We start from the raw sequence: 21,795 nt of genomic DNA, 5'->3' as shown, positions 1-21,795 counted from the left end.
TTGAGGCGAGGGCACATGCTGTTCCGCTATGTTCTGCGAAAGTGTCTTACAACCAGTGCTTAATTTGAGCCAGTGGTTTCTGGCGCTCTGCACCCACACTCAATTGCCAACACAGTCTCTTATGATAGTCTGACACATGGTGGTGCTGTTTGCTTTTTTCAGAGATGAGCACAACAACAGTCGTTTATTAATTCAATATACATCTGAAATGACTAATAACTGCCATCCAAGCCATTCTTATAGCTCTGGGCCCTTGAATAGTCTGAATTGTCACACTTGTAGGAGTGTGATGGTTACTAGGTGCCTTTGTACTGTTACCTGCAGCGCTGATGAGGCACTCGGCCCTGCAAGCTTCTGTGGCCTCCTGAGGAGGGTCCTGGCACCTATTTTATTTTTTTTACAAATTAATCACTGCTTACACCATCTAAACACTGACTCATGTAAGCCGCTAAAGTTTGCCCCCAGGCCCAGTTCTAGCAAGGGGAGCTGGGTGGGCCAGGCCCACCCAAACATGAACCTGGCCCACCCAAACATGAGCATTGGCCCTCGCAGAGATGGTGCAAAGGCCAATACGAAATGGCATTTTTAATTTAAAACGCCACTCCTAACGTTGTTTTGCTTCCTGTTCTGGGAGTTGAGTGATTTGTCCTGGGCTCTTTCTCATAGCCATCCCTAATCACCCAACTCATTTTAGAAAGGTGGGCTGTGTGGTCCAGGAACAATAGGAGCATGGTGAAGGCGACAAATTCTTTATTTGGCACTGAGTAACTTTTGCCTACGGTCTTACTGCGTCGATATGAACAATAGTTACTTACCTGTAATCTGTGGTTCTCCAGCATTGAAGCAACTCAGCTCTGTAAGAATAAACACCCAAACCATATATCGGGTGATGAAAATTGATACCCTCCAGGAACACAGACTTCTCTGTGAAAATTTGCAGACACGCCCTTGACAAAATTTATTGAGCAGGCGGTCCAATACCATGCTTCATACGAGGAAATCCCTCTAAAGCAAGAAGTCGAGATATCCGACAAGGTCAAAACTCGCCAATTTCTTCAAAAAGCGACTGACCAAATAACAGCTTAACTAGAGAATTTTTAACTAACACACTGTCCTGAAGAAGGTGAAGACATAGAATCACCGAAACGCCGCGTCGACTATTTGTGTTGTGTAATAAAATTGATAAAGTTTTTGTTTTATTTGACAAAAGTGTTTCTTGAAAAGGATTACTACTTTTTAACTGTAAAAATTGTTTCATGTCTGTGGAGCATAATAATGCAACAGTAATTTTTTAAACAACCTTTTAACTTTTGAGTTTCTACTGAATTATGTAGTATGAATAGAGAACCATAAAGAATTGTTTTTATAAATAACAGTGTTTACATCATTATTAATTTGTTATAATCCAAGAGAGGCAAAATGTTGTGTACTAAATGAAGTTTTAATTGACTGTAAATTTGTTGATCTCTGAACATCTTTGATACGTGTTTTGGCTCACCATAGAACCCCTTCTAAAAAACAATCTCCTGAGACAAACGTCTCTCTCTTTAGACTACACGAAAAGGGAACCTGTCTTTTTTTTTCTCTCCAGTATTGGTGTCTTTCATAGATTCACATGCCTGAATCATTCTCCGTCGTCGGAGTGGGAGTCCCACGGTACATAAAAAAGCAATAATATGCCATAAATATGTAGTAAATACCAATAGAAATAAACCAGGAAGTAAAGTAGCCAGCCGACCTATCTTTATCTGTCTCTCTTTTGAGACGAAAGCTCTGAGTCTTTGAGTGTCTAGAGTCGCTCCTAAGAATGCTCTTCTTTGAGACGATTGCAACTGGGATTTGCTGAAATTGATTGTCAGGCCTAGAGACTGAAATATGTGCAGACACTGTTGTAGGTGTTGATGAACGGTTTCGTGAGAACTGGCCTTTATAAGGCAGTCGTCTAGGTATGGGAAAATTTGAATTCCCTCCAGCAGGAGGTGCGCAGCCACTGGAGATAAAACTTTTGTAAATACTCTTGGAGCTGACCGTAAACCAAAGGGAAGGACCTTGAATTGGTAGTCCCTGCCAGCCACCCTGAAGCGAAGGAATTTCCTGTGGCGAGGTAGAATGGGGATGTGGAAATATGCATCCTGGAGATCTAAGGTGACCATGCAATCTCCTGCTGCTAGAAGTTGCAATATTTCCTGAAGCGACAACATCCGGAATGTCAATTTCTTTAGATATTTGTTCAGAGCGCGAAGATCGAGGATCGGGCGCCATTCCCCGTTCTTCTTTTTTATCAGGAAGAACCTGGAGTAAAACCCCATTCCTCTCATCTTCTGTGGAACGCTCTCGATCGCTCCTTTTTGTATCATCACCTTGATTTGGGCAAACAGCTCCTTCAGGTGAGCTGGAGGCGGTCCTCTTGGCGGAAAATTTGGAGGGAACTTTTCGAATTCTAGGGCATGGCCCCTGGCCACTATATCCAGGACCCATTTGTCTGTTGTTATTGACTGCCAGTTGGAGTAAAATTTCGATATTCTTCCGCCAAGTCTTTTGTGTGGGTGGAAAATTGGTGGTGGCAGGTGAAAAATCTCATTGGCGCTTGTCTTTGCCGCGGTAGTTTGATTTTCCCCTGTTTTGGGTGTAGGTAGATCTTCTCTGCCCATAAGACTGGTAGCGCTGTGTCTGATAGCGCTGGTTACTTTGTCTGTATGTGGATTGTTGTTGGTATCCACCTCTATTTGAGGACGTCCCTCGTCCTCTTGCTCCTCGAAAGGGCGGCCTGCGGAATTGTAGGGTGCCCAAGGATCTTGCTGTTTCGGTAATCTTTTTAATTGTTTGTAATGCTTCCTCTACTTTGGGACCAAATAAGTATTCGCCATCGAATGGCATGTCTAAAACTCTGTTTTGGACTTCTTGCCTGAAAGAAGTTGAGTGCAACCACCCCTGTCTGCGGAGGACAGCTGCTCCTGCTAACTGTCGAAAACCTGTAGATGCGACATCTATAGCTGAATCGATAATCTCTTCCGAGATTCTTTGGCCTTCTTGAAGAACTTGAAGTGCTTCAGCCTTGGATTGATCTGGGATGAGGTCGATAAATGGTGCGATGTCAGACCACATTTGGCGGTCGTACCGCCCCAGAATGGCCAGCGCGTTGGCCGCACGAACAGTAGTTGCAGCCATGGTGGAAACACTCTTTCCTATTGCGTCTAGGCGTCTGCCATCCCTGTCCGGAGGCGCCGTAACTGCAGAGGATGGGTTTCTGGCCCTTTTCTGGGCAGCCTTGACAATTACTGAGTCAAGTTTCGGATGACCGATCAGACATGCAGGCGACTTTTCAGGTGCTTTATACTTTTTGTCTATGCGTGGCAAGACCGGAGGAATGGAGGCCGGCGTTGACATTACCTTGATCCCCTCTTTCCAGATGAAATCAATGATGGGTATTGTTTTTATCTGTCGTCTGGGCTGATCCTTGAAATCGTACAAGAAACATTCTTGCTCCGTATGTTCCATCTGTATATGAAAGCGTTTGGTTGCACGCTCCATTAGTAAGTGAAAGCTAGCCACATCCACTGGAGGGGAGGCCGACGCATTCTGAGGAGATGTTGAAGGAGATTGTACTTGATAGTCATCCCACTCTGACAAATCGTCCACTTCTCCTACTTCCCTTTGTTCTTCGTCCTCCGAAGACTGCGGAGCGTCTTCTTGAGTTGGTTGTGATTGTGGAGACGGACGTACTGGTGGAAGCACGGGTGGAGGTGCTTCAGAGGTTGGAGTTGTCGGCCCAGAACCTGCTGACTCTGATGGTGAGAACCCCCTATAGTAATCGTCCAACATATATTGTAATTTGGATAGCAGAGCCATAGGCACTTGAGCAACAGGGTTTTCCTCCACTCGTGTCGAAATATGCACAGGAGAAAGAGAAGCATCATATTCTTCTTCTTGAAGTTTGATATGCAACTCCGATGGGCTAGTTGCTTGTCCAAATGTATTCTGGACCATCTCATCCTCACTTTCAGTGTCCAAAAGTTGGTCTGGCACTTCAGAAGACACCTTGTGAGGTGACATACGCAGGGGTGAAAGCTGCATTGCTGCTTCACGCGTTTGCCCCGACGCCTGTTGTGGTGTAAGGAACACTGTCGACGGAGACCAAACCTGTAGTGCTGTGCATGATGATGATAATTGCGGCGTAGATGGAGGATTCCCTTCCAACAGTTTTGTCGTCGACGAGGCCTCCTTCGTCGACGGGCCACTTTTCGTCGACAGGACACTCTTCGTCGACGAGACACGCTTCGTCGACGGGACACTATTCGTCGACGGGACCCTCTTCGTCGACGGGACACTCTTCGTCGACGGGACACTCTTCGCCGACGGGTCACTCTTCGTCGACGGGTCACTCTTCGTCGACGGGACACTCTTCATCGACGGGTCAATCGTCGTCGACGGTGTTACCTTCGTCGACGGATCAGTCTTCGTCGACGGTGACACCTTCGTAGACGGTGTGGAGCCCGTCGACGAGCTCGTCGACGATTTCTTTTTCGTCAGCGGCAGAGCCTTCAGAGGAGTCGACGATGAGGCGTCGTTGACAGACGTCGGCGGTACAGGCCTCACGGAGACAAATACCATAGTTGGAGACGCCGTCGACGATGACATTATCATACGAGGTTTAGGTGAGGAAAAAGTTACCGTTGATGTCACTGTAGTCGTCGCTCTCGTCGACGAGGAGGTAGAAGTGGACATCGCCGCTTGAGGAGATGAAGTCTGTGGTAAATTCCTCTCAGAAGTCTGAAGAGTTTTGACGGTGACACCCTTTTTAGGGTCAGAAGTACTCTCCAAGCCTTTGCTTGAGGGAACAGCCTTGGATGTTGAAGGCTTATCCAGTCCCTTAGTAGGTGGTTGTTTTTTAGTCACCTTTGCCTTAGGAGATGACATTCCTTCAGGCGCAGGCCTCTTCCTAGAGGCTACAGTAGAACCAGAGGCAACGCTGCCCACCTCAGATGCAGGATTAGAAGAATCCTTTAGCCTCTTTAACCACAGAAGTAAGTGACCCTCTCTGTCCCTGAGAGTCTTTTGAGGCATGGTTCTGCAGATCTTACAGTCAGAGGCCTGGTGATCTGGGTATAGGCAATAGATACACTTTTTGTGTGGATCTTTCTCAAAAAGCCGAAGCTTACCACAACAATCACAGGCTCTGAAGAGAGACTTCTTAGAAGACATCCTTGAAAAAAGACCAATTTGAAGTTAAAGTTGAGAAAACTGAGCAGAGCTCAGGGAGACTCCCTTTCACACGACGTGCGGTAGAAAATCTGAGAGCCTGAGCCTCTGGGGAGAACATTCTGGTGGGTGCTGGCGCCTGATTGGCTGTAGTTTGGACTATACAAAATGACTAGGATAGTCATATGTGTGGAAGTTTTTCCTACTGTAGCATGGGCTACTTTACTTCCTGGTTTATTTCTATTGGTATTTACTACATAGTTATGGAATATTATTGCTTTTTTATGTACCGTGGGACTCCCACTCCGACGACGGGGAATGATTCAGGCATGTGAATCTATGAAAGACACCCCTAATACTGGAGAATTCCTTTTCTGTTCAGACCTGGAGAAAAGAAGATTGCTTTTTCCTAATCACCTAACCTGACCCCTGGAGCAGTATATCAGATAAGGCTGTGACACAAAGTGTGGCTAACAGAGTAGGCTAGAGAATGTGTTACTATTTGTTCTATTTGTTAAATCTGCACAGGCCCAATGAGGCACATACTTGTGAATGCTTCATTTAAATTGTTTTTATCATTATCATTCCCATGGATGCAAGACTACAATACAAATGTCCAGATAACTGGTGATTAATGATCCTGCTGGAAAGCAATCCTTTGCTTCTTGGTAGTTTTGAAATGCAGATAAGCTGTAGTTATTATGTGCATAGCTCAGTGGGTTACCTCTTTTGTCACAGAGATTCTTGTGTTACTTGCAGTTCAGAAGATATAATCCTAACATAGGACAGTGACCTATGAACTGTCATCAAAGAGCTGCCTACAAACATGAATTGTTTGTGTTACTATATAGTTAGAACTTCCCCAGTCTTTCATTATTTTATTGTTTCTAAAAAGAGTTTGGGCCGATATACATTTTTATTAGTAAAGCCAACCCCCATCCACGGGTGTATGCTTTAAATTCTGAGTTTGTGCTTCCCCAGCCCAAACCATGTTAAAATACACTGCCCACTAGTATGGATGGCGTGTGATTCCTACACCTTGCAATCCTCATTGGCTTATGTGGCATTCACTATAGACTGAGTTACACACTTGTATGATTCATTGTCTCTATACAATGTGTGCATGGTGTAAAGTAGTGACACCCTACACTGATATGAATAGCACTATACAACAAATGAAATGCATATGAGAGAAGGGCTACGGAGAGATGAAGGGCACTGTTGGAGGGTGGTAGTATTGGTATCTGCGGAGAAAGAGGTCAATGGCGGGGTGCCAAAAAAGACTTTCTCACTAGTGCTAAAGCTGGCCCTGTGAAGGCCTTTCTGTTTTTATTTAATTAGAGGTCAAGTCATTAGGACAACTGTAAAACCTATTAAAATGTGTGCTAATTATATTTACTGCTATATTCAATAAAGTTTGAAGTGATTTTACTCATGTTTTTTAGGGGGAATAATAAAAGTGGAGCTGGATGGTGGCTGATATGGTGCACAGGAGAGGGATGGTAGAAAAGTGGATAATCGAGCCTGGAAGTATTTGTGTTGAATCCTGGCCTGCTGGAATTTGAGGGTTTGCACTTAGGTCCAGACATTGCTCTTACTTTCAAATAACTTTCCACATGCTCTGTATACACACAGAATTGATCCTTTGTATCATGGTGACTGATTGCAAGTAGATATGATGTAATCTAGGGCTTGTAGGCTACCACAAGAAGCGAGAAATTGGGCCCGCAGTGGCCCACCCAAATGCACCCTTGGCCCACCCCAAAAAAATAATCCTAGAGCCAGGCCTGGTGGCACTTTTCCTACTACCCACCCACCATGTTTAAACTAAGGCATAAAGAAGAGTAACTGATGGTTTCCGGGGAAAATGGGATTTCTAGCAAGTGCTGACTGAGTAAACACTTATCAGTTGCTGAGGAGTTTGCCTGAAATGTGGTGTTAAACAGTGCATATAAGGCCCTGTTCTAGAGGAGGAGGGCGGTCATAAAGAGCCGGGGGCTGATACTGGATAATAAATGTGTCTAACACCTCTGGATTCTTTACAACCGTGCCACTCTCCCTGTTCGGATAAAAGATCAGCTCAGACAACTATGAAGCTTTTTGAAGTGTTTGCTACATATGTTTTCTCTTTCAACTTTATAACAGAAAGGAAAATGCAATTGTTTTACCAGCCATGACATGAATATAGAAAGAAGGCATGTAATATTCTGATTGATGATTAATGGGGAGACAGGCTGTCCACAGAAGAGAAATTTATTTATTTGAAAGTTTTATATAGCGCGAACCAGACCCTTGCGGGTATCAGAGCGCTTTACAGGTTAAGTGTCTTAGTTGCATAGGTACAAAGTGAATAACATAAGGTTCAATGCTGGTCAATGATAATATAAACATCCTAACATAGATACATGGGTATAAGGTACATAACAAAACATTCAATATATATCAAGCGAAATATAGACACAATATCGAGGAAACCTGACTGGACAGTAGACAACAAAAGGTTCTATGTAGAAGTACTGATATCCTGCGGTAACACCCCACCGATATTGCACAATTATGCATTAGACCCCTGAAAATGGGGGATAACTGTTTGAGCACAGAATTACTCTGTGGAATTCAGCCCAATATTCTTTACTTTACTGGAAGGAGTGGGGTTGAGAGGAAATGGTGGAGGGTGCCAAGGCAGGGGGAAGAAATGTATGCCCCCCTTTCCTTAGGAGGGTTGGGTACGGATAGGGCAAGAGGCATGGATGCTTATAATGTAGCTGTGATCAGCTCTCAACCATCCTCTGGGGCACAATTCTTTCTTTACCCCATGCTGGCTTCTTCGTTGAAAGAAGACACAGAAACCCTGTTGTTGTACGAATCATTGCATTTGGATATTATATTTTGTAAATGGAAGTGTGACCTGCAGTGCATGCTACTGCCAAGTAATGTGCCAGCACAACGGGGACAATCACCAAAGGTCTACAGTCCTTTCAGGGGCTGTCTGTTTTCCAGTCTTGACCCGAATACAATACTGAGCACTGTGATTGAAAAACAAAATAACAGACTGTGATTGCATTCTTCCACATTGAAATGTCTGTCCTAAATTTGTGCGCATAGAGTGAAACTGATTTTACTAGCATCAAGTTATCAGACGTGTTTCAAGTACAAACGAGTGAAAAAAGCAAGCCAGTGAAAATTGGAGTTCTGGTACTTTACACATTCTTCACTATAACGAGATAGCATTATTTTGCTACTCCGAAGAATTTGCTTGCCTCAAACAACCAGCCTATCTCCATCCGAATACTTGCAATTCCAGCGTCAAGCCATTTTTAGGTCGAGCCTTTACCATTCCGCAGGAATGGGAAATGGGGAGAATTCAAGTCGGCTATTTTCTCTTCAAACCAAAGGGCTTTCAGCCCGCGGTTTTCATGCAGTGCCCGTCAACATGCACGCGCATCGCATGCAAGCCCAGCCCAGTCCTCCCCTCATTCACGCCCACCCACCAGGCTCTCCCGCCCCCATCAGGCTTCTCTCCCAATCCGCATGCAAGCCCAGCCCAGTCCTCCCCTCATTCACGCCCACCCACCAGGCTCTTCCGCCCCCATCAGGCTTCTCTCCCAATCCGCATGCAAGCCCAGCCCAGTCCTCCCCTCATTCACGCCCACCCACCAGGCTCTCCCGCCCCCATCAGGCTTCTCTCCCAATCCGCCTGCCTCCCCTCGCGCATTCACGCCTCCCACCAGGCTTTCCCGCCCCCATCCGGCGTTTCATTTTTTTGTTTCTGGTGCACGTCGCGTTTCTCCTGTCCGAGTGCTCGTTTTGGCTTCCCAGGTCCCAGTTTATTGATCGCCTGTTTTTCCGTTTATCCTGCCCCCTTATCAGTTATTGTGCAGTGCAGCGTCCTGGGAGCTTGTTTGTCTGATCCCCGCTGCGTGGTATGTGCCGTCCGGGACTCCTCTGGCCGAGTCTGTAATGTGAGCTTCCAGGGGTGATTTTGCCAGGGCCTCCTTCCGGTCTGTTAAGCCCTCTTCACCTGCACTTCCGCCCAGCCCGCTGTGTACTGGAAGCCGCTGCTCACTGTCGCGATGCAGGCCGCTGATCTCTTCCAATCGCGCTATGCGTTCCCGTCGTCGGTTCGTTCCTGGATATCTGGTGCATCAAGCAGGCATGCATTCCTGAATCAACACTGCATGACCCAGTTTGTGGTAATTAGGTCACGGCAGGCTACCCGTGACCTAACCCACGCCCATCCTTTCCCACGTCGGACATTCTACAGTGCGTGATGTCTGTCGAAACGTGCAGCTCCGCGTGTAAACCGCTCCAGAAGGTTCTAGGGCCTCAGTGAAGGTTAGTGCCAGTAAGTCTCTTACCTTGCTTTAAACTAGGCGATACCCTAGGGTGACGATACCTGGAGGGAAAGCTACGTGTGCAGAGTGCTATGTAAATGAGCTTCTGGGTGACTGGGCTCCTTCACAGCACCATGCAGATACACACAATGGACCACACACTGCGATTGACGTGCGGTTTTGCAATTTAAAGTGCGGCACAAGTTTGAGGTTCACAAGCAATATAAAGGATTACTGACGTGACATAAAGTACAACTTCAATAATTTACTGCATGCAACCCAGTTTTTTACAACAATATTTGTAATGTCTTCGGTTGTCTGGTGACGTCCACATACAAGATTGAGAGTTAAAGATTTGAATCATTTGTGGGTTGTAGAACACGACGCCAACGTGCACGGCAACTTGTTTTAACAAAGTGAACTTTTGTGCCCGTTTCTGTCACTTAAATTCCTTGTGCCATCCCCACCACCACTACCACCCACCCATCGCTGCCTGTTAATTTTAGTGGGTCGGCGCCATTGCCGCTGTTTCCCGTTTATTTTGAAAATGCATTCCATTGGCAGTAGGATCGGCACTTGCAATTTTGCTTTTCGTTTTGGAAGGACCCTTACTAAATATATGCAGCAGTTGCTGCCCTGAAGCAGCAGTGGTTTCATTTTTATTTTCGGTTTTGTCAGAGCAGTAATCTATTTATGAGTGCCTCAGTTCATTGTGTTTTGTGGCTCACCCTCAACCCCCCACTCACCCTCACTCACCCTCAACCCCTCACCCTCACTCACCCTCAACCCCTCCCCCTCACCCTCACTCACCCTCACTCACTCACCCTCAACCCCTCACTCACCCTCACTCACCCTCACTCACCCTCACTCACCCTCACTCACCCTCACTCATCCTCACTCATCCTCACTCACCCTCAACCCCTCACCCTCACCCACCCTCAACCCCTCACCCTAACTCACACTCACTCCTCACTCACCCTCACTCATCCTCACTCACCCTCAACGCCTCACCCTCACCCACCCTCAACACCTCACCCAAACTCACACTCACCCTCACTCACCCTCACGCTCACTCACTCTCACTCACCCTCAACCCCTCAATCACCCTCAACACCTCACTCACCCTCAACACCTCACTCACCCTCAACACCTCACTCACCCTCAACTCCACAGTCACCCTCACACGCACTCACCCTCAACTCCTCACCCTCACACTCACACACTCACACCCCCTCACTCACACTCACACACACTCAATGACAATAACTCACACTCAGACTCACACACCCTCACGCTCACACACCCTCACCATCACCCCCCATCACCCTCACACCCCCTCACTCACACTCACTCACACTCAATGACAATACCTCACACTCACCCTCACTCACCCTCAACGCCTCCACCTCAACTCCTCACCCGCACTCACCCTCAACACCTCACTCACCCTCAACACCTCACTCACCCTCAACACCTCACTCACCCTCAACACCTCACTCACCCTCAACTCCACAGTCACCCTCACACGCACTCACCCTCAACTCCTCACCCTCACACTCACACACTCACACCCCCTCACTCACACTCACACACACTCAATGACAATAACTCACACTCAGACTCACACACCCTCACGCTCACACACCCTCACCATCACCCCCCATCACCCTCACACCCCCTCACTTACACTCACTCACACTCAATGACAATACCTCACACTCACCCTCACTCACCCTCAACGCCTCCACCTCAACTCCTCACCCGCACTCACCCTCAACACCTCAATCACCCTCAACACCTCACCCTCAACACCTCACCATCACTCACCCTCAACACCTCACTCACCCTCAACTCCTCACTCACCCTCAACACCTCACTCACCCTCACTCTCACTCATCCTTACTCACCCTCAACACCTCACCCTCATCTACGCAACGCCACTCATCTACTAAAAGACACTCAACTACGCAACGCCACTCAACTACGCAATGCCACTCAACTATGCAACGCCACTCAACTACGCAACGACACTCAACTACGCAACGACACTCACACATGCAACGCCACTCACACATGCAACACCACTCACACATGCAATGCCACTAAACAACGCAACACCACTCAACTACGCAACGACACTCAACTACGCAACGACACTCACACATGCAACGCCACTCACACATGCAACACCACTCACACATGCAACGCCACTAAACAACGCAACACCACTCAACTACGCAACGCCACTCAACTACGCACACATGCAACGCCACTGCCACATGCAACGCCACTCACACATGCAACGCCACTCACACTGCCAACGCCACTCACACAGGCAACGCCACTCACACAGGCAACACAAATCACACAGCCAACGCCTCACACACAGGCAACACCTCTCACACACGCAACGCCACTCACACACGCAATGCCACTCACACACGCAACGCCACTCACACACGCAACGCCACTCACACACGCAACGCCACACACGCAACGCCACTCACACACGCAACGCCACTCACACACACAACGCCACTCACACACGAACAACACTCACGTTGCCAATAGATCGCGCAGTACGACAGGTGGAACTATTACAATGGCAAATAACAATGCCTTTCACTGTTGTTATCATTTAGAATACATAAAGGGCTTTGTCATTTACACAACCAATAGCTCAAACTTTCCTACTGCGAGACCTATTGGCAACGCCAGTGCTTGTTTATGATAAGAGATGTATTTTCCTTCAAAGATGTGCGACTTCTCAAAAGCGCTACCTCTCGCTATTTATTTCTGCAGCTGCTCCAAACAATTTGTGTTGTCATCAACGGCTGGTGCTTCCGTTGTGAAGCCAGCCTCATGAAACAGCATAAAGATTTGTGCAAACTGGGACCTGTACGTGCGTATGGGCAAGAAAGCCAGCTCTTTGGGCGCTTTGGCACTGCAGAGTATGCCTTGTTCTTGCTCCATGCGGACGCTGGGAAGAAAGCAGGCAGAGGCAAGAAGCGGTAGTGCCTGTCTGACAACAGTAGCCATGAAATAGACTCTGCTTCACTTACATGAGTCTGAAGAGGGTGCTTGTGGTGGGTGGGCTCGGCTGCTTTCACAGGCTGGGTTATTCAAGGTGGTGTAGTTTAACGAACGTAAACACATAGAAACAAGCCCAATGCCCCTTTAAAGAAAGCCCAAACACAACCAAACATCTTACCAAAAAAAGCACTTCTGCCGATCGACATCCAAAATAGCAAAAAATAATACAAACAATCGGGCAGGAGGCGGCAGTCACACAACTGTGGCATTAAGAGGCTGTGAGAGGAAGAATGCTATATTTATATGTAAGCAGCTAGGGCGCTCAAGCTGAACACAGACAAACAGTAGCAGAGCAGGAAACCAAGAAGAAAAAAAAGAGTCCCCCTAAGAACAGATATAGAACCATGGCGGAATGAGACAGTACTAAGTCCCTGCTTCGTGGGTGGAACAGAAGAGAGAAAGGAGGGACAAACAGGCAGGTCTGACCACTATCAAGCCAGGATTTTTAAAGGACAATGACAGGGACAAATGAAAAGCAATGCCAAGAAAGAGGATGGACTTGAAGTCCACAGTATGATTACAGCAGGTCTCGAAGAAAAGACAGTGCACGCACTGTCTAGCTTCACCTAAAAAGGGTTTTTTGATGAAATCGGAGACCTAACCCCAGAAAGACACAGAAGTAATGTTCACACCCACATATATATATACACACCACCCCACTTCCTTCAGTCATTGCCTGTCCATAATTATTAGCAAAGAAACAACACCCTATACATTTCGGCCTAGCAGATCTTCATCCGATGTGAGGGGTTTAGGACTAATATATCCAAGTCCACGAGTATGCTCATGCCAGAGGGATCAATGGATCGTTCACACTGTTCAAGAGGAGGCTGTGCTTCATTAACTGACACTTCCATCCAGAGATTGCCTGAACCTGTACCTCAATGTGTGCTATTACATCAAAAGGGTGACATAGTGCTGCAAGGCATGGGACTCAAACCCAGTGACTGAGGATACGCTTCAAGAGGAACAAGCACTGGCGTTGCCAATAGGTCTCGCAGTAGGAAAGTTGGAGCTATTGGTTTTGTAAATGACAAAGCCCTTTATGTTTTTAAAATGAAAACAAAAATAAAAGGCATTGTTATTTGCAATTGTAATAGCTCAAACTTTCGTGAATGCGAGACCTATTGCATTGCAAATGCTTGTTTCCTTTATCGCTCCAACTCGGATCAGTAACTACAAAGAAAAACAAGGCCTGTAGGCTTGGCTAATGCTAGTTTTCACTGAGTGGGGTAGTGGTTAGCATTAGAAGAGGAGTGTCCAACGTAAGCCCACGAGGGCCAGCGATTGAGAATATTCACATAAGATCCATTCATATACAATAAATTAACTGTTTCAACATAAATCATCATGATCCTCAAAAGGAGTTATGGATCCAGCCTCTCAGGACCATTGTTGGACACCTGTTTCAGATAGTCTGTGGGATTGGAGAGGGAACATCACTGGCGGTGGTGATGCATGTCGGCCCATGTGACACATTCTTCTGTCTAAAGAAGACAGATAAGATTGTTATCATCACCCAGGCCTTCAGTTTGCAATGATTTGGTCTCTGGTGCGCATCACTCTCCATTAATTATTTGGAAGCTTTCTTCCTTTGTGGGAGAAAAAGGAGTTCTTGATGCGCCTGTGCCAAATGTTACACAGTCTGCGACAATCTGCAAGGGCTGTGAAACGCTGACTCTGAAGCTCTCAGCAATAAATCAAACCTCTTTAGAGCATCTCCGCATGCCAGCAATCATAGCATTCCTTTAATAAATGCAGACCAGTCTGTCTCCAAGTGCAGGCAATCACAGAATCGCTATAATAAATGCACCCAAACTCCGCAGTACTGTGCCCTATTGTCCCCATTGCAGACAAAGTGGGTAAACTGAACGGTCTTGTTTTGGCAAGCAAATTTCCAAAATACTGCTTATACGAATAACATTATAAATGACATATCTGAAGGAACAACAGAATGAACGAGCTTGAGGTGAATATTACTTTGACATGCAAACGCGCTATTTTGCGCAAGTGTAAAAAAGCGTTCCGAGGGACATCGCTTTTTTTTCAGTTTTATACTGGGCAACCCAAATGTATTGTAGCGCTTTGCATTTGCACCGGTTACACTAAACAAGTTCACGTTAATTGTTTAGGCAAGGTATAATGTAATTTGCCCAGAATCACGGATGCTGAGCTAATGCTGCGACTATAACCTAGTTTCCTAGTTGGCTTTTCTGGCTATTGCGCCACACTCCTCTCTCCTGGGAATGTTACGGAGAAGAGAGGTGATGCTGCATTGTGAGAGGTGAGGGGGCGGGGGGTTGGGGCGGGCTAGGTGAGCCGTAGGCCTTAGGAGGGATGGTGTGGCAGGTGGGAGGGTTAGTGCCTTTTGGCAGTGCATGGCGCTGGGGGGGGGGGGTTGTTTGCAGATGGGAGCAGCAAGGGGGCATGCAGAAGGCCCACGTGCGGTTTGGAATCGGGCGCAGGAGCGCATGGTGGTTGCGCAGTGAGGGGCAAGATATAAGGAGTTTATGTTGCCCCAGATGTAGTTTTCCTGCCTCTTTGACACCGGGAGACCCGTGGCAGTGCAGGGTAAATGCAGCGCAGGAAGAGATGCTGTGGAGGCGGGAGGGGGTTTGCGCAGATGGCTGGGGAGCGGACGGTCGCTGGGGGGTTGGAAGGGTGGCACGAGGCTGTGGCTCCGAGTGGGGAGAGGATTCAGGGAGCCGCTGGTGTCCTTTGATGTTAGCTCTATGGAGCTCCAATCTGCTTTCTACAAATGCCATCAACTAATAAAAAAATCGAAGCAATTACGCTTACCAATGTAGTCGCAGCTTCCCCGCATTCTCGACCGAACTTCAACTGTGTGAGGCACAGTGCTTTAATGAACCACAACTATTCCCCTGATAAGCTGGCTTTAAATCTCAAAGCATGTACGCGACCCGGAAGAAGTGTGGTAAAGGCAGAATGTACATAAAGTGCCGAAAAAAACGTGAGAAACTAAAATAAATGAAAAAAATGGGTGAGAAAGAGAACAAGAGCGGCCGGGAAAGTGAAAGTACGGCCGGCCACCGGCCAGCCATGAATAATTAGGGGAGGAGAAGCCGCAGACCGCACGCTGGGAGAAGCCCTTTGATGTGGTGGCGGCCGTGAAAAAATGCAATTAGGAGGGAGGGAGGGAGGCTGATGCGCGTGCTTGTTTGGTCACGTGATTCACGTGAACTCAAAGAAAACCGCACCAAAAAGCCCTTGGTTTGACGAGCATTTTGAGCACTTGAATTCTCGCTACGCTCAATGCGCATGCGCATTGACAGGTCACGAGACCTAAAAACTCTCAGAGAAGTGATTGTCACACCCAGTGAGTGACACTGGGATATTAAATGTAGGTGAATGTAAAATATTGTCACACTTTGTCTCCACTTTAATTTCTCCAAGATATAAGATGGTGTGTGAGTAGGCCAGATAAAAGAGTGTTAACGCTGAAACTGAGTGGGACTACGCTCCAAGAGGAAAAACTCTACGAGAAGTGATTGTCACACCCAGTGAGTGAGAATGTGATAATAAAAGTAGGTGAATGTAAAATATTGTCACACTTTGCCTCCAATTTCCTTTCTTTCAGATGGTGTGTGAGTAGGCCAGATAAAAGAGTGTTGACGCTGAAACTGAGTGGGACTACGCTTCAAGAGGAAAAACTCTCAGAGAAGTGATGGCCACACCCAATGAGTGACACTGGGATATTAAATGAAGGTGAAGGCAAAATATTGCCACACTTTGTCGCCAAATTACTTTCTATCTGAAATAAGACGTGTGTGAGTAGGCCAGATAAAAGAGTGTTGATGCTGAAAATGAGTGGGACTACGCTTCAAGAGGAAAAACTCTCAGAGAAGTGATGGCCACACCCAATGAGTAACACTAGGATATTAAATGTAGGTGAATGCAAAATATTGTCACACTTGTTGCCACTTTACTTTCTATCAGAAATAAGATGGTGTTTGAGTAGGCCAGTTAAAAGAGTGTTGACGCTGAAAGTGAGTGAGACTACGCTTCAAGAGGAAAAACTCTCAGAGAAGTGATTGTCACACCCAGTGAGTGACACTGGGATATTACATGTAGGTGAATGTAAAATATTGGCAGTTTGTCGCCACTTTCCTTTCTTCCAGAAATAAGACAGTGTGTGAGTAGGCCAAATAAAAGAGTGATGACGCTGAAAGTGAGTGAGACTAAGCTCAAGAGGAAAAACTTTCGAAGTGAGTGTCCCAACCTATGAGTGACAATAAGATAATAAATGAGGGCGAATAAGATATTAAATGAGGGCGAATGTACAATATTGTCACCCATCGTCAGCGCATTCCCTTCTTCCAGAAATGACATGGTGTGCGAGTGGGCGAGACAAAAGAGTGTTCACACTGAATGAGGACCACTGCTGGCCCGGGTACAAGTGACTTCTTCTAAACTCTAATTAGTGCTTCGGGCGTTTTCCATCCCAACAGATACCAAACAACTCGTCCAAATCAAAGCCTATTAATGCACAACTGTTTTTTTGTCTGATTAGTCCCATTATTATAAGTCATGCTCTGGGATTCATAGAGGGCCAGCATGATTGGACTGCATGCGTCCTGTAACCCAGGACTTCTGCTTGACTCTTAGGCACTGGAGCTTACTGTCTCCAATCTAGAAACTTGCAGCTGGTTTCTGCGAGAGTCGAATATCATGTAACCACTTCCTATTGCTGCCACCAGAGCTACTGGGATCTTATGTACATCTCATCACTGTTCAGTTCCACATCTACATAGGGCCTAGGGCCAGATGTAGGTAAATCTTATTTACCGACTCTAAAATAACGAATTTTACCCATTCGGTATTTTAGATTCGGTAAATAAGATGTAGGTAATTATTCGGTAATTTTTACCGAATCGGAATGATTTGAAAATTACCGAATCTGTATTTACCGATTCGGTAATTGCCATTGATTCCTATGGGCCTCAAGGCTCTAAGGGCCCGATGTAGGTAAACGGGATTTTCCGATTTCAAAATACCGAGGCGGGCCGAATCGGTATTCTGAAATCGGAAAACGAGATGTAGGAAAAAAATACCGAATGAAAACCGATTCGGTCGGCATCGGTAATGAGATTCGGTACGTTCCGATTCAGCTCGGTCCGAATCGGAAATTACCGAATCGGCCAACAACGAATCGGAAAATACCGAATCGGCTACCACCGAATCGGATATTTCCGAATCGGCGAATACCGATTCGGTAAAAGCCGATTCGGTAAAAACCGAATCGGCAATCATAGACCCATGGCGAAAAAGCCCATAGGAATGCATTGCATGACCCGATTCGGCTTTTACCGAATCGGATAATACCGAATCGGATTTTACCGATTCGGATTTTACCGAATCGGTAAAAGCAGACTCGGCAATAGGCGATTCAGCCAATGAGGTGGCTCCCCCTCCCCCACCCAAACAGGGAGTGGCAACCCTGGCAGGTGCAGCCAATTAAGAAGTTTCTAGAAGTTTCTGGAAAGCCTGCCTGAGCCCAACACACAGTTAGCAGCAGTGGGAGAAGGAGGTTGCAGACTGAGCAGGAGCAAGAGAATATGGCAGATCAGGCAGGAAGCCAGAAGTCCTCCCAAAAGAGGAAGCCCAAATTCACCACCACAGAACTACAGGTGCTGGTTGAGGAGGTGGTGAGGGTGCACCGCCAGCTCTTTGGCAAGCTGTCCCTCAACGTGCCAGACAGCACCAAGAGGAGATTGTGGGCAGACATCGCCCAGAAGGTCAATGCTGCTGGAGTCACCCCCAGGTCCATTGAGGAACTTAAGAAAAGGTTTTATGACCTCCGCAGCCTCACGAAGAGGAAGCTGGCCGACCTCCAAAGGCAGGCTGGACTCACCGGAGGAGGCAAGAACCCGGCGCCACCCCTCACCGAGCTGGAGGAAATTGTCTCCAGCACCATCGAGAGGGAGAGCATCGTAGGGATCGGGACCCTGGACAGCACTGCGATGGCCACAGCTACAGGTAAGAAGCATGCGCATCATGACACACCCTACCAGACACCTCCCCATTAGACACAATGCATAGGCAAACACCAGCACTGTACTGTCACCAACATACAAGAGACAAGCATCATGGTACATGTAGTCAGCAGAAGTTAGCCAAATATGTCAGTGCAGAATCACAAGACAGGAAACAGTGTGACACGGTGTAAGGAGATGCAAGGACATGTGGAATGCCATAATTGTACTGACTGTAATACATCGGCACTCAGTTTACAAATGCTTCTTTGTACCTAGGGGCACCATCAGGCGGCACCACTGTGGCAGCAGAGGGAGCTTCGACATCACATACTGCAGTGGCAGGGCCGAGCACCAGCCAGCCTGGCCAGGAGGAGGAGGAAGAGGATGAGGAAGGAGACACCCCAGGGCTTGGAATGGAGGGAGTCCTGGTGATTGATTTCCAGGCAGTGCACTCCCCAGTACTGCCCAGCTCACCCCCCTTGCAATTTTCACCATACAACTCCCCAACAAGGCAGACCATTCCGCCGACAACAGCTCCTGCCACAACCGTGGCCTTGCCACCCGTCCTACCTGTCCTGGGAGCAGGGGCTCCGGGACCGGCCAGCACCACACCACCACCAGTGGCACCCCAGCCCACTCAGCAGGCCGGAGGCAGCAGTGCCAGACGCCGTGCCACCACCACCACCACCACCACCACCACTGCTGCACCAGCACGGGAGGGCAGTGTGTTCCTGGGCCTGGAGGGCCAGATGGTCAAAATCCAGCGCCAACAGGCCAGATCCACCATGGCCTGCCAACGCCAGCTCCTGCAGCACAACCTGCAGATGGGGGAGTTGGTGAAGGGGTTCCAGGCTGTTGTGGACAGCAACAAGGAGGTGGCAGCAGGGTTGGGCAGGCTGACCACTGCCATCACCCACTCCTCTGCCAGGCAGGAGGAGCATGAGGTTGCGCGCAGGAGGGATGCCCGGGTGCTCAACCGGGCCATGGCCCGCCTTGCAGCGGCGACCGCACAGCTGTGCCATCGTAGCTCAAATCAGGAGTCGGTGCTGAGTCAGCATACGGCTGAGCTGACCAGGGGGATGGCCAGGATCACCACGGCCATGGAGGCCATGTTAATATCAAACGCCGCCTCCAATCCTGCCCTGGACCTGGGTGATGCTGGAGACAGCAGCAGCCGCAGCAGCCCGGCCAGCGCTGCATCAGAGCCAAGGAGGAGCACCAGGCGATCCGCTGATGCTGCAGGCCATTCGGAGGGGGCCGAGGGACACCCCAGTGGGTCTGGAAAGCGGGCCAAAAAATAGGCTGGCAAGGGGGGATGATCAAACCAGAACCCTGGACTTTATTTGTTTTGACAGACTCCATTTTTTGATGCACTTCAGTGATGTAACTGTGGTGCATCACTATTAAAATTTTATTTTCCAAGCAACATTTAGCTGTCTTTGCATCTGTACTCAGTCAGAAATAGTTCTCAGTGATCTCCTCACGTCTGTATCTGCCATCACATGGCGTACACACCCCAGCTGGCTGTGTCAGTGGCACAGCTTCGTCGTCGTCATAGTCCTCGTAGTCAGACAACTCCACCTCAGTGCCCTTCTTGACCGCAAGGTTGTGTAACATTGCACATACAGCTATGATCTTGCAGCAGGTGATGGGGGTATACTGCCTTGCACCTCCACTCTTGTGCAGGCATCTGAATCTACTTTTCCAGATGCCAAAGGTCCGTTCAACAACATTCCTGGTGCGTATGTGGGCACGGTTATACCTCCTTTGGCTGGGTGTGGAGGGGTTGAGGTAGGGGGTGAGTATGAATGAGCGGAGGGCATATGCACTGTCGCCTGGAAGAGAAAGGGGTCACATTAGACACATGCATACATGTATTACACCTACCTACTATGTGTTATGGGGGTCTGATGATGTGGCTCACCTAGGAGGTATCCTTCTCCAAAATCGCCAGCCATCAGCCGTGCATATATGCCGCTCTGTTGGAATATATAGGAGTCATGGGTACTCCCTGGAAATTTTGCTACCAGGTCTGTGATGGTGCACTTGGCATTGCAGATCACCTGCACGTTGATGGTGTGTGTCGATTTCCGATTGCGGTATATGTATTCGGTGTCCGCTGGTGGGCAAATCGGAATATGCGTGCCATCTATGCAACCGATGACTTGGGGAAAGTGTGCCATCTGGTAGAAGTCCGCTTTGGTTTGTAGCAGTTCTGCGTGGGTTGCAGGGAATGAGATGTATTGGTCCATCCTGTCTATCATGGCGTCAAGGAATATGTGGAAGAACCTTGACAGGCTGCTCTGGCTCACCCCTCCTGCTGCTGCTACTCCACTTTGATAGCTGCCAGACGCTACCAGGTGTAGGCTGCATAGCACCTGGACGTGCGCAGGGATGGCGTGTGCCCTTGGGGTGTGGTGGTCCAAGTATGGCTTAAGGTCCCTGATGAGCTCAAGTATGGTGTCAGAGTCCAGCCTGTATCTCTGTAGGATCTCAGCCTCAGTGAGCATGAACAGGGTTATCCTCTGTCTGTAGACCTGTTCATTTCTTAGCCATTCCCTCAGTCCTTCCTGCTGTAGCCGTAGCCGCCTCGCAATGACATAGAAAGCTGCCATCCTGCAAGTTGCAATGCATTTTGGGACTGTTTATATGGGTTGGAGTTGGTTACCACCTGATTGCAATCCATGGTAAATACCGAGTGAATTCTACCGATTTTGAGCCGATTTCGGTGTTTCTGTGCCTCCCTACATCTCCCCAACTGTCGGAATCGGGGAATTTCCCGATCGGAGATTCATACGAATCGGCATGTTTTCCGATTCGGATCATGTCCGAATCGGTATTTTTTCCGATTCGGTACATGGACCGAATCGGTGATTTTCCGATTCGGTGTCACTAACGAATCGGTAGTGGGACCGAATCGGTGATTTTCCGATTCGGTGTCACTAACGAATCGGTAGTGGGACCGAATCGGTGATTTTCCGATTCGGTGTCACTAACGAATCGGTAGTGGGACCGAATCGGTGATTTTCCGATTCGGTGTCACTAACGATTCGGTACATGGACCGATTCGGTCTTTGTAACCGAATCGGTGTTTTTCCGATTCGTTACATATCCGATTTTCGGTATGTACGTATCGGATTCTTTCACATTCGGTACACATTCCGAATCGGTTT

At 47.8% G+C, this 21,795-nt stretch overlaps 1 protein-coding gene across 1 annotated transcript in view; it reads right to left on the bottom strand.

The window, feature by feature from the left end:
- Window positions 1-21,795, bottom strand: part of LOC147673324 (phospholipid-transporting ATPase IK-like) — a 460,742-nt gene that overhangs the window by 411,669 nt on the left and 27,278 nt on the right. The window lies entirely within an intron of this gene.

This window comes from Lissotriton vulgaris, chromosome 12 (assembly GCF_964263255.1).
Source record: "Lissotriton vulgaris chromosome 12, aLisVul1.2, whole genome shotgun sequence".
NCBI classification, from domain to species: domain Eukaryota; kingdom Metazoa; phylum Chordata; class Amphibia; order Caudata; family Salamandridae; genus Lissotriton; species Lissotriton vulgaris.
The sequence above is the reverse complement of the archived record's forward strand: the minus strand, read 5'-3'. Positions and strand labels throughout refer to the sequence as shown.